General features: G+C 44.5%; 1 protein-coding gene across 1 annotated transcript in view; it reads left to right on the plus strand.

Moving 5' to 3' along the window:
- Positions 1-3,722: 3,722 nt before the first annotated feature.
- The window catches only part of tead1a (TEA domain family member 1a), a 46,141-nt gene continuing 29,111 nt past the window's right edge, over positions 3,723-20,752 (plus strand). The window contains exons 1-2 of the mRNA XM_079500564.1: positions 3,723-3,951; positions 5,211-5,305. The gene's annotated coding sequence lies outside the window, so the exon portion shown is untranslated. The remainder of the gene's footprint in view (positions 3,952-5,210; positions 5,306-20,752) is intronic.

The raw sequence follows: 20,752 nt of genomic DNA on the forward strand, positions 1-20,752 counted from the left end.
TTATTTACTACAGAACGTGCAAATATGGCATTTTTAAGTCAGTCCAATATTTTTCTTGTATTTATCAAAGATAATGTTGAAAAGGATAGCCGAGTGCCAACATAAATTGTTGTTTCACAGATGTTGTTGGCTAAAATGTGTCTACATGTTTTTTTCTGTTATATCAAGTGAATTTTGCCTCTAATCTTCAGGACGACTCTCGCAGCCTTTGATTCACATTAGCAATGTTGTGGCATTATTGAATGGTCCATTCCCAAGAGAGGACAGGCGATTGAGATGGTAATATCAGATGAATAATACAGTAAATTCTGTTTATTCGCGGTGTGTATGCATCATGCATGTGTACGTGTGTTCTCTCCATCCATAGTTCTAGTGTATTCTCACTGTAGTGAGATTTCTTAGCTTAGCATAGCGTGTAGATGTGACACACACACACACACACACACACACACACACACACACACACACACACACACACCTTTGTTTGAACAGTCAGTTATCCTAAACTTAAAGCAATTTGAGACTCAAACAGCCAAGAGTCCCTTTTAAACTTTCATACTTTTACATGCATGTTGGAGGCGATCACCATAAAATAACTGTTTTTAGCTTGAACATCCATTATTTTCTGTGATCGACACCGTCTTGTGACTAAATTAGGCTTTACTGTAACCATCCCTGCTACCTTTCACATTGATACGTAGGCTACTGACATGAAAAGCTAATTATTAGATCACAAGTCCTTTTCTATGAGGCAGGTGGAATATGAAGTGTAACCACCCTTTGACAAGCTCATTCATTTTCTCTTGGAGAGGCCTGATCAATACCTTCTAACCTGTAACTGCCGCATCTTCTCTTCTGTCTGTGTATCTCTTTTCAACCCTGTGTGTGTGTGTGTGTGTGTGTGTGTGTGTGTGTGTGTGTGTGTGTGTGTGTGTGTGTGTGTGTGTGTGTGTGTGTGTGTGTGTGTGTGTGTGTGTGTGTGTGTGTGTGTGTGTGTGTGTGTGTGTGTGTGTGTGTGTGTGTGTGTGTGTGTGTCTTGCTCTCCCCATGTGTCAAATAAATGTCAAAAGTACAAAAGGAGTCTTGTCAGCTCTCCTGTCCTATTATAGTGAGCATTTAAAGAACACGCACAAAAGGAGAGGAAGGCTACCTGAAGCTTCATGTTCCACTAGCAGAGTCCTCTGTGGCCTATAGCTTGGTATTGCAGTGCATGGCATTGAGACTCCATTGCGAAGATATTATGCATGTACGTATAAACAGAGACCTATTGTAGGGGAGGGAAGAGTAGTGTGTGTCAGACAATCTCCTAAAAGGGAGAGTCACCAAGGCCCCCCGAAAACGTCTAATTAAAACTGGGCCCAGCCTCTCGGCAGGTGCGAGGCCAAGGCACAGTAATAATCTGAACAAACATTACAGTATGTGTGATTTTTAGAGTTGTGCAGAGTGAAGGATTTGTAATGATGCCGACAGATATTGGTGGTAACCACTTAAAGTCTTAAACCCTATTCTTCTGTTTTCACTACATTAATTCAAATATACTAGATCTGCTATTTTCTGCTAAGGTTTTCCCGAGAACACGGCTGCTGCTGGGGTTGAAGTGTTAAAATAATTTATTTATCAGCAGTTTCAGAGGGCTGTACGCCTTTTAGTGCTGAAGGTAAATAAATGTGTTGACTTGTATTCAACTGGTGAAATAAGCATGATAAACCTCATTTAGCCTTTATAACAATTAAATGAAACGCATTATAAAGCGCATAATGTCCCTATAATGATTTGTTGGTTGTCCTTCCTAGACTTTAGAAGAACAGACTCATTGAAGAGAGACACACACACACACACACACACACACACACACACACACACACACACACACACACACACACACACACACACAAATTGGTTAACATGTTAGTAGAGCTTCCAGATGTGAAGAATGAGAGAATAAAGGCAGTTGTAATGAGTTTCCTTGATGCGGTTTGAATTGTAGCCTACTTTCAGTCTCTGGTTAAAGTAACACGCTGCTCTGAGAGTCTCAATTTTCCCACATTGGTTGAAATGTAATGTCATCTTTTCTTCTGAACATGTACAGACGGTGTGTATGTACTGTAGCTGACAGTAGTCACACCCTGTTGTTCTCTAATGACCACAAGAGGGCCCTTAATGCTGACATGGTCACTCATATCCTCATTAACAAACAAACCTAAACATATTAACATAAACTTTTCACTTGTTGCTGTGGTCAATAATTGCGGGGACAGAGGTTTTATTAATTATACTGTGAAAACGGATATTTTGATGTACAGAAAGTTCAATTTAAAGAATGGCTGCAATGTCTCATCTGCATTAGCTATATGTTTGAGGAGTATAGGCCGGTAATGCAGTGCTTATATTACCATAACACAATCACAATGTGACACTTTGTGAGCTTGTAGATCTGCTATTTTCAACTAAATCATTATACATTTGAAAACTTGAAATGGGACATTCTGTATAATGAGTAGTGTATAGCTACTTGGTAAACTTTTACTCAAATGAATTTACCGATATCAGACATTTTACTTGTAACAGAGCAATTTTAGATTGATAGAAGTTATTGTCATTGCTTGCATGAAACAACGAAATTCAGTTTAGAGCTTCACCACTGGCATACATATATTCAATATTGTATTGATATTTTTACTTAAGTAAAACATTTGAGTACTCCACCCCCCCCCCCCCCCCCCCCCCCCCCCCCCACACACACACACACACACACACACACACACACACACACACACACACACACACACACACACACACACACACACACACAAACAACAACACAACATGTGTGTGTGGAATGCCATGAGTCTGGTGGATGCATGGACTTCTTGTCGAGGTGTCAGGTTGCAGCAGTGGACTGGTTCAGGTTGTGAACCCTGGGCATATCTGTTTGTTTTGTCACGGCAACTCCCCCTGGGGAGATGACAGTCCAGCAATACCTGAGGGGATGAAACCTGAGATGAGCAGCAGCTTTAGTAAACAACAACTCCTTTATGAGGCAGAGTTTAGAGAGGAGGCAGACACTGTTGGGCATTCACGAGATGTCCAACCTAGCTTTCTTTTTTATCCTAGGTAGTGTTAAAAGGAATAACATGTTTAACTTTTTTTGGGGGGGGGGGGGATTTTAAATTACTATATTCAAGGAATTCTTGAATATAGTATTCAAGGAATTCAAGGAATTCTTGAATATAGCATTCAAGGAATTCAAGGAATTCTTGAATATAGTCATTTTAAATTCACAATTATTTAAAATTACAATGGCATAGATAGGACTACTATATCCTTGACAAGGATATATAATAGTAGTCCTGACTCCTGACCTATGCCATTGTCATTTCTCACCTGTGTGACACTTTCTGTTTTGGCCAGCAGGCCACTTTTCTTCTTTGATATTAATGTGAAAGGCTGTAGTCTTGCTCTTGCCAATGTCTTCCCTCCCTGTCCGTTCTTTCTTTGAATGGAGTTAGTTTGAGCACACACACACACACACACACACACACACACACACACACACACACACACACACACACACACACACACAAGCCTACAGTTCTTTTGTTGAAACGCAGCCCATACAGTTCGCCCCCTTCCCCCCTTTCTCTCTCTTCTTTCTTTTTTATTCCACCCATCCTCCCATTTCAGTCCATCCAGAGCAGAGTGACGCCACTCTCTCACCCCGCCCCGCTAACTCAATCTTTGCGTTCATTTCATTCCTGCTCCCATTCCTGTTCTCATTCCGCGCATATTTCGCATCCCTGTAGATACGAGGGCTGACTGACGCGCCCGGCCCGCCTGATAGGTTCAAAACAAAGCCCTCCAGGAGTTCACGGAGACCTTCCAGACATTATAATAATATAATTCGAGGAGAATCGGTGGAAATTATTTCATAAAGAGGCGCTTCGGATCAAGGTAAGTTCCCAAGTAGTTTTGGCCAGCCTCTGTGCGCTGCTGCGCCCCGGACATTTAATTTATCTTAAAATAAAAGTGGTTGTCGAAAGGGTAAATTAAACATCTTAATGCACATTATATACATTATGGCATACATAAAACACACAGGTGTTGGTCAGTTCCAATAAGCTTGTTATTGACTGGCGAACGGAGCTTAATAACAGCGAACCATGTTGCTTTCACTATCCCGATCCGATCCCCCTCCCCACTACACTACCCCAAAAACAAAATCAACCTGTTTTTCTAACTGTAATTGCCCGGGCGCTTTCGTTATATTATTACGAATTCAATAAAATGCCCAGTAGTGATGCGTTAATAAATTACACACCGCTTTGTCTAACCCAACAGGATGATAACATGTTCCTGCTGCCTAGAGATAGAGGCAGATGCCGAACAAAGCTGGGAGTAATCGGGGGACTTGTTGCATCGGCGGGGTTTCATTCTGTCTGTGTGTGTTGTGTAGGACTAGGCCCGGTAGGCCTTAATAAAAATACACCATCCACACCTGATGGTAATTCTCACTGATGGGTCTACTCTGCATACAATAATTACACAGTTAGTTGCCATAATTTGCTATTACACGTTCAAAATCTGTGGCCAGGGCAAATAATAATGGCATTTAGATTTAGGGAAAGTTGTTGCAGGCTAGACCAGAAATATGCTCAGTGCTATTATATTAACCAAATTAAGTTGGTAATGACATAGCAAGTGTAGGCAAAATCTAAAGGCATTTGGTTAACAAGGATTATTCAAAAATACATTTTGCGTTATATTTGGAACACAACGTGAATGCAATCAATGTGATGTAATGGTAGAGCTTTACCTTTAATACATTTTGTCAAAACAAACCTTTGTTTGAATGAAATGAGGTAAGGTTGTAACTTTAATTTCATTTTAGCACTTTATTTGAACACTGAAATTGCGTTAAATATATATACAGTTAGCCTACACTAGTTCCATGAGCTTAATTAAATACAAATATGATGTCAAAATGCCTCATCTCGAAAAAGAAATATGTGGAGAGAGAGGGGTGTTGTTTTGAGCATCCATTATTGTAGGCTACTGCTTTTCAATGTAAATTAGAAATATACATATCTGGAAATGATTTCCAAGCATGCAGTTGGTGTGTTGTTCACCAGAGGATGAGTTTAATGATAGTCTGTCTTACAACTAAGCACATTGTCTGATAATAATATACTTATATTTGTATCATGTCCCAGGAGGAAAAGTGGAAATGACACCCTATTTGAAGTTAAGAAGATAGCATTCATTCCCCTGTGGTGGTTCTTCTGGCCCAGAAGCAACAAAGCTCACGGTTGGTACAAGCATCATGTCCAGGCTCAACTTTTGGTTGTCATTACAGCAAAGCATTATGGAAAATTGGGGTGCAAGTGCAGCTTATTTGTTTTATAGCCTATTGTAACTTTTGGCGTAAAAAAAGAGCAAGAGTGTGGAAACAGAACCTTACGAGGGTCATAGTATACATTTTTATTGTAAAGGTCTATAAGAGTGTACAAATTAAATAGAAAAGTGTGCTCCTTCTTGGAGCACATATCGCAAAGTAAATTGTAGAATCTGACAGAAACACCTTGATCAGATGACTACAGAGGTATACTCTGTAGTCATGTGTACTGATTTGCGTAAAAGGTTTTGCAAAAACACAAAGTTGCGGATAGTCTTGACATTATTGACATATTTCTTTTGACTGTACAACACATACAGTTCCAGAGTTATTGGCCAAAATGTGAAGCGGCCTGTTATAGCGCCACCATGAGGAAGATTTGGAAAAATGAGGGACAGAGGACAGTTCTTCTTTGGCCTACTGAGTGTGCGTGCACAATTTCACACCGATCGGTCCAGTGAGCTGTACCTGAGATGATGGACACATTGGACAGACAGACAAAAACACAGACGGTCGGACATGGGTGAAAACATAATATGCAGCCTTCTCCTGGTGGAGAGGGAAAAAAATCCTTACAGGTCCATTAGTTCTATTTCTATTTACACTGTCAGACGTTAAATTAACAGTGACAATTTGGCTGTTTAAGCTTGTCATTGTACAAAGCTTTATCAGTCACACTGGACAAACAAATAGCCTCCCGCTCTTCCCTCTCTCTCTCCGTTGACATCTGGTTTGAGTGCTCCATGCACCTGTAGAGACTGGGAGGCGTGTGTGTACATGTGTGTGTGTTTGCGCGCCTGTGAGTGTGTGTGTGGGGGGGGAGGGGGTAGTCGAGCAGAATGCAAATCCAGGCGTTTGTTCTGGGCCTAAGCAACACAGACTGACTGACTAACGACCATTTGGTGTGTACATGTGTGTACGTACGCGTGCCCGTGTTTGTGTGTGCTTGTGTGTGTGTGTGTGTGTTTGCCTCTCGCTGTCCAGGCCAGGCCCATTGTTAAGAGCAGCAACAGGCGTTGGTGGTTGAGGACGCACCATATGGCTTGTGTGTGCTTTTACCACAGCCAGTGTGTGTGTGTGTGTGTTCGCGTAGTTAACCAATGCCTTTACAATATGGTGGAGGATCTGCGAGGCGGCTGCTGTCCTTTCTGTTCTTCCGTGTTGTTTCATCTGTCGTCTTGTTTCTAGAAACAAAATCCGGCACGCAGATTTTCAGAACTGCGGGATTAGTCGACTAATCCCGTGGGCATGAAATGATGTCTTGTGAAACACAGATGTAGAGCTACTTATTGTGTTCCTTCCTTATTTAAAAAAAAAAGATTTATAGTTTTTTTGTGTGGAAAAAATTGGTTTGAGAGATATTTTAGCCGGGATATTTGGTGTTTTACACTACAGTACCATGTTACTGAATCAACAGGTTCTCAGTGTTGTACGGGGCAGTGTGCGACAGTGTGGTGCCATGATGTTGCATTATTAGGTGTATGAAATCATACTTATTTTTTTACTTTATTTTTTACTGTATTTCATATTTTCAGAGATATTTGGAGAATTTGTAAGGAAGAAAAATGAAAGCTGGGGTAATATAAGGTGAATGTGTAGAGGTCTTCTTGTTGTTAATTTGTTTATGCTTTTTTTTTACCGACATGCAAATGGTTCCGAGTGAGAAAGGGAGAACACATGACAGATATGATAGATATTCTGTTCAACAGACAGACGGTCGTGTGTTTTTCAAGAGACCGTGCTCACATGTAATGAAATTTGGGAGGGAGGGGGGGGGGGGGGGGGGGGTTATTAGGGCAACAATGGTGTGTATCGGGTGGGGTGGGGGGGGGACTGACAGGGGGCACGGGGTGGGCGGAGGGGTTGTGGGCTTTGTTTGGGAAACTGGGGAACAATAGCCTCCTCCTGGGTGTTTGGGGGGGAGGGGGGAGGGTGGAGGGCTGCTGGCTACTGGAGGCCAGTTGAGCCTGTGCTGGCTTGCTGGTTTCCCCGTCTGCCTTCACCTGCCTTCCAGTCTGTCTGTCTGTCTGTCTGTCTCTTTCTCTCTGTGAGTCTCCCAGTCTGTCTGTCTGTCTGTCTGTCTCTTTCTCTCTGTGAGTCTCCCAGTCTCGAGCGAGCGAGTCTTCCAGACCAGTGGTTCCCAAACTGTGGATCGGCACCCGTTTGTTTTTATGGGTCACGACTCGAGTAAAAATCCCATTTTCTTTTCCTACGTTTAAAAAAATATATATATAAAACAAACAAACAAATCGGAAATTCCATACAAAAAAAAAAAAAAAAAGATTAAGATCTAGTGAAAATCTACAAGCTCGCAATGTGGCGTGACGAGTGAGCTTGTAATGTAAATCTACTATTTTTCCCATTTGTAAACTCTGAGTTAAATTAACATTGCTTTTACAATATAAATGGGGGTCCATAGCCTATTGCATATCAAACTGGGGGTCCTTGAAATGAAAATGTTTGAGAATCACTGCTAGAGCCGCAAACATCTTCTCTTATGCGGGTCCCTGGCATATCTTTTCAAATGGGTGTCCACTGTCCACGGGGCTAATTAGTGTCAATTTGGGGGTCCTTGCCATGAAAAAGTGTGGGAACCACTGGGCTAAAAGGTTTTGGGAGCCACTGTTCCAGCCTTGTGTTTGTGTTTTGACAGTCAAGACGGACACAGTTAAAAACAAAATCACTGCAACGCGCCCTGCCTGCATGGGAAGTTGAATCAGCCTCTGATTTCCTGGTCTCGGCAGGAAGTGGACAGGAAGTCCAGATTACAACCACTTCTTTCTTGCCCCTCTGAATGGGAGCACATGGGGAATAACGTTCAGAGATGGACTTTGTGTAGAGTTTACTTTATTTGAAAACATTAATTTTGTATCCGGCGCTGTAAGTGAGATACTGTACATTTTAATTAATTTTGACCTGAGATCAGATTCTAAGAATGTCTTCTACATCCTGACACTTTTCTGAAAAAGCTATGTTTCTGTCAGTCGTTCTTCGATTTTTCAAAAATAGCAGACCTACAAGCTCGTAGCGCGCCACTCGGTGGCGCGCTACGAGCTTGTAGATCTGCTATTTTTAAATAGCTAAAGCATGACATAATGCTAACACCAAAAGGGGTTAATTTTTGTACAACAGTGCAACATTTTGCCATTACGGATATAACCAAACTGACACTTACACCATGCCTTCCTTTTTCTGTATTATAATCCATTGCACTCAGTTTTGTGTGGACTATGATTAAGAGAAGTAGGTTTAGTAGGTTTCAAATTTAATTTATTAGCTAAACTGCCAAAATGCATTTTTGTTGACAAAATCAACTGTAGATTTTGTCGACTAAAATCGTATGATAGGTAGTCGACTAAAACAGGTTAGGGTGACTAAAAATATGACAAACAATATTTACAGAGAGCGCAGAGGATGTTGCAGAGTTGAATTCAAGTCAATCTTCTTCTGGTGGAGGGGTACTAAAGTACACTGTACAGTGGAAACATAAATTAAACGTGGGAAGAGCTGAACTGGTTAAAGAGGGGTATAATTAATGCAAGATGATGCTACATTTGGAAAAGCGGCATTAGATATCACTTAGCGTACGGTTTCAGTAAACGAAAATCTGGGATCGTTTGGCTACACGAGAGACTAGGGCATGATAAAATATGTATGTAAGGCTGAACCAATCTGTTCATCAGGATTAGTAGGCGTTCAGTGTCTTGCTCAAGGACACTTTTGACACTCACCCTTGGGTTGCCGATGGCGATCATCCCGGGAACCTTCCGATTCGCAAGTGGCCGCTCTGTCTCTTCCTGAGTCACAGATCTCTGTCTCACCCACCCACTTTTTTAAAGTAAATATTTCATGCGTTTCATTGACAGTCACAGTGTAGATAGGAAACAGCAACAATGTAGATCATCGGAAGCCAGCATCGTAAAAATCAAGAATCTGATTACAGTTAGGTCTGACATCTGAGATGATCATTATGGTTAGCAGGGGAGATGGGGGGGGGGGGGGGGGGGGGGATTGGGGTGTAACAAGTTGTGACAGCCCGCCCCACAGCGAGGCTACCACACATGCTGTTGGTCCCAAACATACTGATTTTAGCATCACAAAAGTCCTAGTCTTTCATAATAGATACCTCTTGTGCGATCATTAAGCAAGTCAAGTTAACTCATTTGGTGCCTAGATTGTCTTTTGACGCCTCCCCCAAAAAATATCAATTGATTGCGATTCACAACTGGGTCCTGTACGCGCTCATAACACTCCGGTTTCAGTACGGTGAAACAGATGGCGCTGTTGGTGGCAAATGAGTTAAGTTATACGTACTTTGGCTATAAGTTGTTTGATTGAATACTAGAAATGTAAACAGTACAGAGTAGACACTTGGTCTACTCTAAAAGGATAGCACCAAAAAGAAGTCCCTGCAGTCTTGTTTCCATTCGGGTCCTATGTATTCAATTTATAAACATGAAATATGAAACATGAATCGGGAGTCATGAATCATGAAAAATAACAAAATTCAATATCGTCACAAAAAAACAAAAGGGTGTTGTAAAGATGGTGGGGGGGGGCGTGGGTTTGACCTGTCTGAGAGAAGTGATCGTTTCCTCCCCCTTAGGCCTGCTGAAAGGTGGATTTTCAGGACTGTTTTAAAGGATGCCAGTGATCTGCATTTTAAGACCTCTTTTTCCACTTGTAGATTTCTGTTTCTAAGCAACACGCCATACTCCATACTAGAAATCACACTAGCTAAAATACGTTAAATGACGTTTTGGTTGGGCTGACCTTTATTTCATCTGAGGCAGGTCAGCACGACCGAAAAGCCAAGTTGAGTTTCTTCTTCTAACTATAGTAATGTCTGTTCTGAGTGTCTCATTTATTTCCTGGTGTGTTGAAGCTTCACTCGATTGCAGGGCCATAGCAGACTGTCCCTCTATTTGTTTAACACCGGGAAAGCATCTTTAAGTCACTTTAGATTGTAACCACTTAAACCATTATTTTATAATGTGGCTATTGAACAATAGCAGATATATAGAAGTAGATCTGCTATTTTTGAAAAATGTGTGAAAATCTTTTTATTTTAAAAATTAAAAATTAAAAAAAATTCTTTAAGCGAACATTTTTTTTACTAAAATCTTCTTGCTTCTGGAAGGGTCCCTGGAACAAATATTTTGAGATGGGGGGGGTCGGTGGCCACATACATATAATTGTTGGGGTCCTTATCATGAAAAAGTTTGAGCACCACATCGTAGCAAGACACGTGTAGAATCGGCCAGAGGTCTTAATGGGTTAATTTCTGTGCATTGTGTTATGTGTTAATTGTGTTATGTAACAAGTGTGTGTGCTCTCTCTCAGTGTGCTTAGCCTATCTATTCTAAATAAAGCCTATTGAATTGTACAGACACGGATGATCAATATTTTACCGTTTTACAGCACAGACATACTGTTCTGTTTCACTTAGCCCTTTCTGGTCCTTGATAGATGTTTGGTGGTGGATCACAACAGTGTTCTGGGTAGAACAACAGGGAGTGGTTACGTTTAGTTACAGTATCTTATTTGATGAAAATTAGTCCTGGCTCAGCCATTATATAAGAGTTGTCCTTTGTGTATATTTGTCTGCGCAAACGGCAAAGCAATACTAAAGTTGTAATGTAGTTAACCCATTCTGACCTGAGATCAGATTCTAAAAATGTCTTCTACATCCTGGCAGTTTTCTGAAAAAGCTATGTTTCTAGGTCAGTCGTTCTTCGACTTTTCAAAAATAGCAGACCTACAAGCTCGTAGCGCGCCACTCGGTGGCGCGCTACGAGCTTGTAGATCTGCTATTTTTCAATAGCTAAAGCATTACATAATGCTAACACCAAAAGGGGTTCCCGCCCAGAATGGGTTTTTAACAGACAGGAAAGTGAGTGTAGGTCAGGGGTATTCAACTGGCGGCCCGCGGGCCAACTGGCGGCCTGTGGAGCGCCCCCTAAAAACGGCCATAACCATCATCACAAATGTGATGAGGCCATCACATTTGGGCAACTGGCTGTATGGCCTAATTTAGCCCATAAGTAGTGTTTTTTGTGCAAAACAAATGCTTGGAATGGGTTTAGAATCATGAAAAAAACCCTAGTTTGACACGTCACATGCTACTTAAAGCATAATGAAAAATTTGCTTTATATAGGTTGTTAATGGTACCCAACTTTCAACCCCTGAAGTTACCATGATCCACTAATTATTTCATTGACATTTCTTTGTGTTATTTGGATGACCCTAAGGACCATACAAAACCTTGAACGATTACTATTGCAATTAATTTTGGTTCAAACCTTAGATTGACTTATTAAAGTGCGTTGGTATTGTCCTAACCTAACCTAAGGCCACAGTTGTGTTTATCACGACAGAGGGTGTGTGTGTGTGTGTGTGTGTGTGTGTGTGTGTGTGTGTGTGTGTGTGTGTGTGTGTGCGCGCGCAACTGCGCATGTGTCTGTGTGTATGCGAGAGAGGGCACACACAATCCCCCCAGGAAGATCCAAGATGAAAGCCAAGTCTGACTCAGCAAATATGGCTACCAGTGAATCAGCAAAGACATTATGTGGAAGGAGAGAAAGACAAAATGCCAGAAAAAAACCCTTTCAACATCATATTTCTAGGAGGAAGTTAGCACTCCACTATATGAGACCTCTCCAATCTCAATCTGTGTCCAATTACTGTGTGGCACAAAGGTATGGACGTGCATGTGTGTTTGTGCAAGTGATCTTTTTTGCGAAAACTCTGAGAAGGGATGGTGAAATAATGAGGAGAGCATGCTGTGAATCACAGCCTCTCCTTAACTCCTGAAGGAAGTCATCTCTCTCACTACCGCCTCCCCGTTTATCTCTGAATGTACAACAGAACAAAAGAACAGTCACTTGTTTCTCCACTTATGATTCTGTAAGTGGTGTTCTTGGACCGATTAGGTATGTAGGTTAACATGAGTATAAAAATAGGAATATGTACTAAAATCATTCAATTTCTATGTTTTACTATTTTTGGCTGGACATTTCAAATCCATGTCGACTGTCTCAAACGATAATGTACTTGTCACTTTTGGATTGCCTATATCTCAAGGTTCATGTCTCTGCAAGTTGATTTTCGTGCTGAAATTAATGATATCCAATGAATGGCTCTATTGGAAAATGGTTGTCAGTAATGTCAAGTGTACCGTTAATGATATCCAATGAATGGCTCTATTGGAAAATGGTTGTCAGTAATGTCAAGTGTACCGTTAACTTACGCAAATGTCCCTGGAATTGTCCAGATCACTGTTTCCCAAACACTGGGTCGGTTTGTGGGTCGCGGACCAATTTATATGGATCACGAGTCACTACACAAGTAAAAATACACACTTTCCTTTCCTACATTTAAAACAATATATATTTATAAATATGTATATTTGTGAAGTGACGCGTTGTGCGCTTGTAGATCTGCTATTGTCACTAGTTTGGGTCCTGGGCAAACATCTAATCTCTCTGTCTTTTGTGTCTCGACCTGAAAAGTTTGGGTACCACTACTGGTCCAGATCATGGAAGCCATGTCCAAGTTTTACCTAACTCTGTAGTATACTTTAACCTATTTAGGACTGTGACCAGATTCTACGAATGTCTTCTAAATTATGACAGTTTTCAGAAAAACCTATGTTTCTATGTCAGTGGTTCTCAAAGGTTTCCATGTCAAAGACCCCGAAAACGATAGTAATTGGCCGCCGACCCCTATCTGAAAATATGTTGTTCCAGGGACCTCACCAAAGATTTGAGTTAAAAATGTTCGCACTGAAAGAATATATATTCAAAGATTTGCACCACATTTTCACAACTTTCCAAAAAATAGCAGATCTCCAAGCTCGTAAAGTGGAATATGACGAACTTGCATCTGAGATTAAGAGCAATTCTGTTTGGGCCTATTAGAGGCCATATTGTAAACACGGCAAAACACTGGAAAGTGGAACAATGTTTGCTTTGAGGATTACGAGAAAATCCTCTTGTATTAAAGCGTGTGGTGTGTGCTTGTGTGTACAGGAATACTGGAAGCGGTTAAAACAGATGGAGTTGAGCCGTGACAGCCGTCCAATAACAGAATAACTGAAAGGAAATAACGCTTGCGATAAAACGGTTAACTCGTATACCAACAAGACCCCCCTGCGTGACACACACGCGCACACGCACACTCTATGGAGCCCTTTGGTGATACAGACCCTCATAATGTGTGTGATCATTACTGTTCATTGCATGTTACTGGATATATCAAAGGCTTATAGTGCCGCGCACACACACACACACACACACACACACACACACACACACACACACACACACACACACACACACACACACACACACACACACACACACACACACTGTGATATATATTGTGTGTAAAACATTCCATGCAAATTGCTGCTCCTGGCAGAGAATCAGGTTTAAGCGTTTTTCAAACTACTCAAAGTGGTGGAAGATCTGAGGGTGGAGCTTACTAGTCAATGTGACAGAAGTGTTTCCCATGAGTCAAGGCATAAACAGCTGAACTCTAAACATGTTTTTAAATGGCCATCCACCTTCCCTATTATATATATATATTAGCCCCTCCTACAGGTTTAATGTTTTTAGTAATTTTAGAAAATTTACGTCATATTGTCCGTCATTATGTCATATTGTCCCTCATTATGTCCCTCATATTGTCTCTTTGTTGTTAATGGCATTTAATGTTTTTGTTGGCACCGTTTGTTTTACATCACCATCACCTAATAAACATGAGTTAGACTTTTAATATATTAGCGCCCCTCACTTCACACGGGTGTGATTTTTTTTAAACACTTAACGACAGAGAGAGAGAGACGGTGGGGGCAGCTGCAGGATTGTGGCTGGATGCCCTGTGTCTGTTCTCCTGAGAGCTGGCACTGAGAGCATTATGCCTGCTGTCCTCCTAGTTGGAGTGGTCTGCAGGGTGTGATGCTGTCCTCCTAGTTGGAGAGGTCTGCAGGGTGTGATGCTGTCCTAGTTGGAGAGGTCTGCAGGGTGTGATGCTGTCCTCCTAGTTGGAGAGGTCTGCAGGGTGTGATGCTGTCCTCCTAGTTGGAGAGGTCTGCAGGGTGTGATGCTGTCCTAGTTGGAGAGGTCTGCAGGGTGTGATGCTGTCCTCCTAGTTGGAGAGGTCTGCAGGGTGTGATGCTGTCCTCCTATAGTTGGAGAGGTCTGCAGGGTGTGATGCTGTCCTCCTAGTTGGAGAGGTCTGCAGGGTGTGATGCTGTCCTAGTTGGAGAGGTCTGCAGGGTGTGATGCTGTCCTAGTTGGAGAGGTCTGCAGGGTGTGATGCTGTCCTAGTTGGAGAGGTCTGCAGGGTGTGATGCTGTCCTAGTTGGAGAGGTCTGCAGGGTGTGATGCTGTCCTCCTAGTTGGAGAGGTCTGCAGGGTGTGATGCTGTCCTCCTAGTTGGAGAGGTCTGCAGGGTGTGATGCTGTCCTAGTTGGAGAGGTCTGCAGGGTGTGATGGTGTCCTAGTTGGAGAGGTCTGCAGGGTGTGATGCTGTCCTCCTAGTTGGAGAGGTCTGCAGGGTGTGATGCTGTCCTAGTTGGAGAGGTCTGCAGGGTGTGATGCTGTCCTAGTTGGAGAGGTCTGCAGGGTGTGATGCTGTCCTCCTAGTTGGAGAGGTCTGCAGGGTGTGATGCTGTCCTCCTAGTTGGAGAGGTCTGCAGGGTGTGATGCTGTCCTCCTAGTTGGAGAGGTCTGCAGGGTGTGATGGTGTCCTCCTAGTTGGAGAGGTCTGCAGGGTGTGATGCTGTCCTCCTAGTTGGAGAGGTCTGCAGGGTGTGATGCTGTCCTCCTAGTTGGAGAGGTCTGCAGGGTGTGATGCTGTCCTAGTTGGAGAGGTCTGCAGGGTGTGATGCTGTCCTCCTAGTTGGAGAGGTCTGCAGGGTGTGATGCTGTCCTCCTAGTTGGAGAGGTCTGCAGGGTGTGATGGTGTCCTCCTAGTTGGAGAGGTCTGCAGGGTGTGATGCTGTCCTAGTTGGAGAGGTCTGCATGGTGTGATGCTGTCCTCCTAGTTGGAGAGGTCTGCAGGGTGTGATGCTGTCCTCCTAGTTGGAGAGGTCTGCAGGGTGTGATGCTGTCCTCCTAGTTGGAGAGGTCTGCATGGTGTGATGCTGTCCTCCTAGTTGGAGAGGTCTGCAGGGTGTGATGCTGTCCTAGTTGGAGAGGTCTGCAGGGTGTGATGCTGTCCTAGTTGGAGAGGTCTGCAGGGTGTGATGCTGTCCTAGTTGGAGAGGTCTGCAGGGTGTGATGCTGTCCTAGTTGGAGAGGTCTGCAGGGTGTGATGCTGTCCTCCTAGTTGGAGAGGTCTGCAGGGTGTGATGCTGTCCTAGTTGGAGAGGTCTGCAGGGTGTGATGCTGTCCTAGTTGGAGAGGTCTGCAGGGTGTGATGCTGTCCTCCTAGTTGGAGAGGTCTGCAGGGTGTGATGCTGTCCTAGTTGGAGAGGTCTGCAGGGTGTGATGCTGTCCTAGTTGGAGAGGTCTGCAGGGTGTGATGCTGTCCTAGTTGGAGAGGTCTGCAGGGTGTGATGCTGTCCTAGTTGGAGAGGTCTGCAGGGTGTGATGCTGTCCTAGTTGGAGAGGTCTGCAGGGTGTGATGCTGTCCTAGTTGGAGAGGTCTGCAGGGTGTGATGCTGTCCTCCTAGTTGGAGAGGTCTGCAGGGTGTGATGCTGTCCTCCTAGTTGGAGAGGTCTGCAGGGTGTGATGGTGTCCTCCTAGTTGGAGAGGTCTGCAGGGTGTGATGCTGTCCTCCTAGTTGGAGAGGTCTGCAGGGTGTGATGCTGTCCTCCTAGTTGGAGAGGTCTGCAGGGTGTGATGCTGTCCTCCTAGTTGGAGAGGTCTGCAGGGTGTGATGGTGTCCTCCTAGTTGGAGAGGTCTGCAGGGTGTGATGCTGTCCTAGTTGGAGAGGTCTGCATGGTGTGATGCTGTCCTCCTAGTTGGAGAGGTCTGCAGGGTGTGATGCTGTCCTCCTAGTTGGAGAGGTCTGCAGGGTGTGATGCTGTCCTAGTTGGAGTGGTCTGCAGGGTGTGATGCTGTCCTAGTTGGAGAGGTCTGCAGGGTGTGATGCTGTCCTCCTAGTTGGAGAGGTCTGCATGGTGTGATGCTGTCCTCCTAGTTGGAGAGGTCTGCAGGGTGTGATGCTGTCCTCCTAGTTGGAGAGGTCTGCAGGGTGTGATGCTGTCCTCCTAGTTGGAGAGGTCTGCAGGGTGTGATGCTGTCCTAGTTGGAGAGGTCTGCAGGGTGTGATGCTGTCCTCCTAGTTGGAGAGGTCTGCAGGGTGTGATGCTGTCCTCCTAGTTGGAGAGGTCTGCAGGGTGTGATGCTGTCCTAGTTGGAGAGGTCTGCAGGGTGTGACGCTGTCCTCCTAGTTGGAGAGGTCTGCAGGGTGTGATGCTGTCCTCCTAGTTGGAGAGGTCTGCAGGGTGTGATGCTGTCCTCCTAGTTGGAGAGGTCTGCAGGGTGTGATGCTGTCCTAGTTGGAGAGGTCTGCAGGGTGTGATGCTGTCCTAGTTGGAGAGGTCTGCAGGGTGTGATGCTGTCCTCCTAGTTGGAGAGGTCTGCAGGGTGTGATGCTGTCCTCCTAGTTGGAGAGGTCTGCAGGGTGTGATGCTGTCCTCCTAGTTGGAGAGGTCTGCAGGGTGTGATGCTGTCCTAGTTGGAGAGGTCTGCAGGGTGTGATGCTGTCCTCCTAGTTGGAGAGGTCTGCAGGGTGTGATGCTGTCCTAGTTGGAGAGGTCTGCAGGGTGTGATGCTGTCCTAGTTGGAGAGGTCTGCAGGGTGTGATGCTGTCCTAGTTGGAGAGGTCTGCAGGGTGTGATGCTGTCCTCCTAGTTGGAGAGGTCTGCAGGGTGTGATGCTGTCCTAGTTGGAGAGGTCTGCAGGGTGTGATGCTGTCCTCCTAGTTGGAGTGGTCTGCAGGGTGTGGTGCTGTCCTCCTAGTTGGAGAGGTCTGCAGGGTGTGATGGTGTCCTCCTAGTTGGAGAGGTCTGCAGGGTGTGATGCTGTCCTAGTTGGAGAGGTCTGCAGGGTGTGATGGTGTCCTCCTAGTTGGAGAGGTCTGCAGGGTGTGATGCTGTCCTCCTAGTTGGAGAGGTCTGCAGGGTGTGATGCTGTCCTCCTAGTTGGAGAGGTCTGCAGGGTGTGATGCTGTCCTAGTTGGAGAGGTCTGCAGGGTGTGATGCTGTCCTCCTAGTTGGAGAGGTCTGCAGGGTGTGATGCTGTCCTCCTAGTTGGAGAGGTCTGCAGGGTGTGATGCTGTCCTCCTAGTTGGAGAGGTCTGCAGGGTGTGATGCTGTCCTCCTAGTTGGAGAGGTCTGCAGGGTGTGATGCTGTCCTCCTAGTTGGAGAGGTCTGCAGGGTGTGATGCTGTCCTCCTAGTTGGAGAGGTCTGCAGTGTGTGATGGTGTCCTCCTAGTTGGAGAGGTCTGCAGGGTGTGATGTTGTCCTCCTAGTTGGAGAGGTCTGCAGGGTGTGATACTGTCCTCCTAGTTGGAGTGGTCTGCAGGGTGTGATGGTGTCCTCCTAGTTGGAGAGGTCTGCAGGGTGTGATGCTGTCCTCCTAGTTGGAGAGGTCTGCAGGGTGTGATGCTGTCCTCCTAGTTGGAGAGGTCTGCAGGGTGTGATGCTGTCCTCCTAGTTGGAGAGGTCTGCAGGGTGTGATGCTGTCCTCCTAGTTGGAGAGGTCTGCAGGGTGTGATGCTGTCCTAGTTGGAGAGGTCTGCAGGGTGTGATGCTGTCCTCCTAGTTGGAGAGGTCTGCAGGGTGTGATGCTGTCCTCCTAGTTGGAGAGGTCTGCAGGGTGTGATGCTGTCCTCCTAGTTGGAGAGGTCTGCAGGGTGTGATGCTGTCCTCCTAGTTGGAGAGGTCTGCAGGGTGTGATGCTGTCCTCCTAGTTGGAGAGGTCTGCAGGGTGTGATGCTGTCCTCCTAGTTGGAGAGGTCTGCAGGGTGTGATGCTGTCCATGCTGTGGAGAGGTCTGGGTCTGCATGGTCTGGCCATGAGAGACAGAATAATGAAACTAGGGACCAAATATTTTGCTGAGAGAGACAGAGAGACAGAGAGAGAGACAGAGACAGAGAGAGACAGAGACAGAGTCAGAGACAGACGGAGACAGAGACAGAGAGAGAGATGAAAACAAATGCATTCCCTGTGCGCTACCAGAGTAGCTAGAAGTCAGTTTGAGTTTTATCTGACAAATTCTTCTCTTCTCTTCTCTTCTCTTCTCTTCTCTTCTCTTCTCTTCTCTTCTCTTCTCTTCTCTTCTCTTCTCTTCTCTTCTCTTCTCTTCTCTTCTCTTCTCTTCTCTTCTCTTCTCTTCTCTTCTCTTCTCTTCTCTTCTCTTCTCTTCTCTTCTCTTCTCTTCTCTTCTCTTCTCTTCTCTTCTCTTCTCCTCTCCTCTCCTCTCCTCTCCTCACACTAGAGGAGAAAACGTCACAATGCAGCGCTTCGTGATCTTGTCTATCAGCTATTTTCACTATTTTATATAGTTGTCCCGATTTTGTTTTTAAAATCGGGACACAATTTTCAAATATTTGAGATATTGATTTGAAGTCATATCGCCCAGCCCTAGTCTATACAGTTATTACAGTATATTACAAAACCTTACCAACATAATGTATTGTTATCAAACGGTGACATAGCGGAGGCAGTAATGTGGGCTGTGATGGGAGAATGCACTGTGCTGTGCATGCAGCAGAGGTTTGTAATTGCACTGAATTCCTATTTAATGGGATGCTGGCAAATGATCTGTACATGTGATGGAAGAGTGCACTGCTGAATGCAATGCATGGTTACAGCTCGATTAAACGGGCAAACATAAATGGAAAAAATACATTTTTATGTACCCATCTCCCACCCGTGAAGAGGGTTCGTTGAACGGACCAATTATTATATTGAATTTGTGCATGTCCAAAATTCCCAAGCATATACCTAATAATATGATAATTAACAGAAATGTTGGACCCTTTTGGGAACATGGAATTCAGTATGTATTTTCTAATCACTTGTACTTACTTTTTACATCACTTTTCTTTTTGTAACACTCCTTAACCCATTTTGGGCGGGAACCCCTTTTGGTGTTAGCATTATGTTATGCTTTAGCTATTGAAAAATAGCAGATCTACAAGCTCATAGCGCGCCACCGAGTGGCGCGCTATGAACTTGTAGGTCTGCTATTTTTGAAAAATCGTTAAAATGTGCCTCAAATCTTTCAGAAAATTGTCATGATTTAGAAAACTTTTTTTTAATTTATTTCGACGTCATGCCTGAATGGGTTAAGATATGTTGTGAATGTCTTGAACTGTTCCTTTAGTATTAATCGCTGATCTGGGAATGATTACGGGTTGTCACAGACTATAACTCTTCTTCAGAGGGGAGTAGTTCAGCACTCATTTAGCGGTCGGAATGGAACTTATTTTATCCCACAGACTGTACACACACACACACACACACACACACACACACACACACACACACACACACACACACACACACACACACACACACACACACACACACACACACACACACACACACACACACACACACACACACAGAGCGCTTAGGTTGATTCTGCTTGGTAAGCAATGCCATCATAGCGCACAAAACCCCAGATTCATTTGAAGTATACTCCATCAGTCGCCTCTTAACACGTGCGAGCACACGCGCACGCGCGTGCACACATGCGCACGCACACACACACACTGCTAGAGCGACAGACTAGAGGAAACATATGCTGTTGCTGGGGTTCTACAATGAAGCCTGCTGGATGAATGAATCCTTGTTGGGATGGAAAACCCATGGGGGAGGGCAGGAGGAGAGAGAGAGAGAGAGAGAGAGAGAGAGAGAGAGAGAGAGAGAGAGAGAGAGAGAGAGAGAGAGAGAGAATGGAGGGAAATTAGTCTGGAGAGGGGAAGAGAAGAGATAGATAGCCAGCAGATTTCATCCAGAACACGCACACACACAGCCATGTGTTATGGACCATAACACATGGGTGTGTGTGTGTGTGTGTGTGTGTGTGTGTGTGTGTGTGTGTGTGTGTGTGTGTGTGTGTGTGTGTGTGTGTGTGTGTGTGTGTGTGTGTGTGTGTGTGTGTGTGTGTGTGTGTGTGTGTGTGTGTGTGTGTGTGTGTGTGTGTGTGTGTGTGTGTGTGTGTGTGTGAGAGAGAGTGAGATAGTGAGAGAGAGTGTGTGTGTGTGAGAGAGAGAGAGAGAGAGCCATGCTTGCTTCCTGACAGAGCAGCAGTGTTTCCCCCCAGGTGTGTAAAACATTACAAGCCTTTCTGTCGGTCCACACAGAACTGTTAAACTGAGCTGAAACGTGT

Source organism: Electrona antarctica (assembly GCF_951216825.1).
Source record: "Electrona antarctica genome assembly, chromosome: 5".
In the NCBI taxonomy this organism is placed as follows: domain Eukaryota; kingdom Metazoa; phylum Chordata; class Actinopteri; order Myctophiformes; family Myctophidae; genus Electrona; species Electrona antarctica.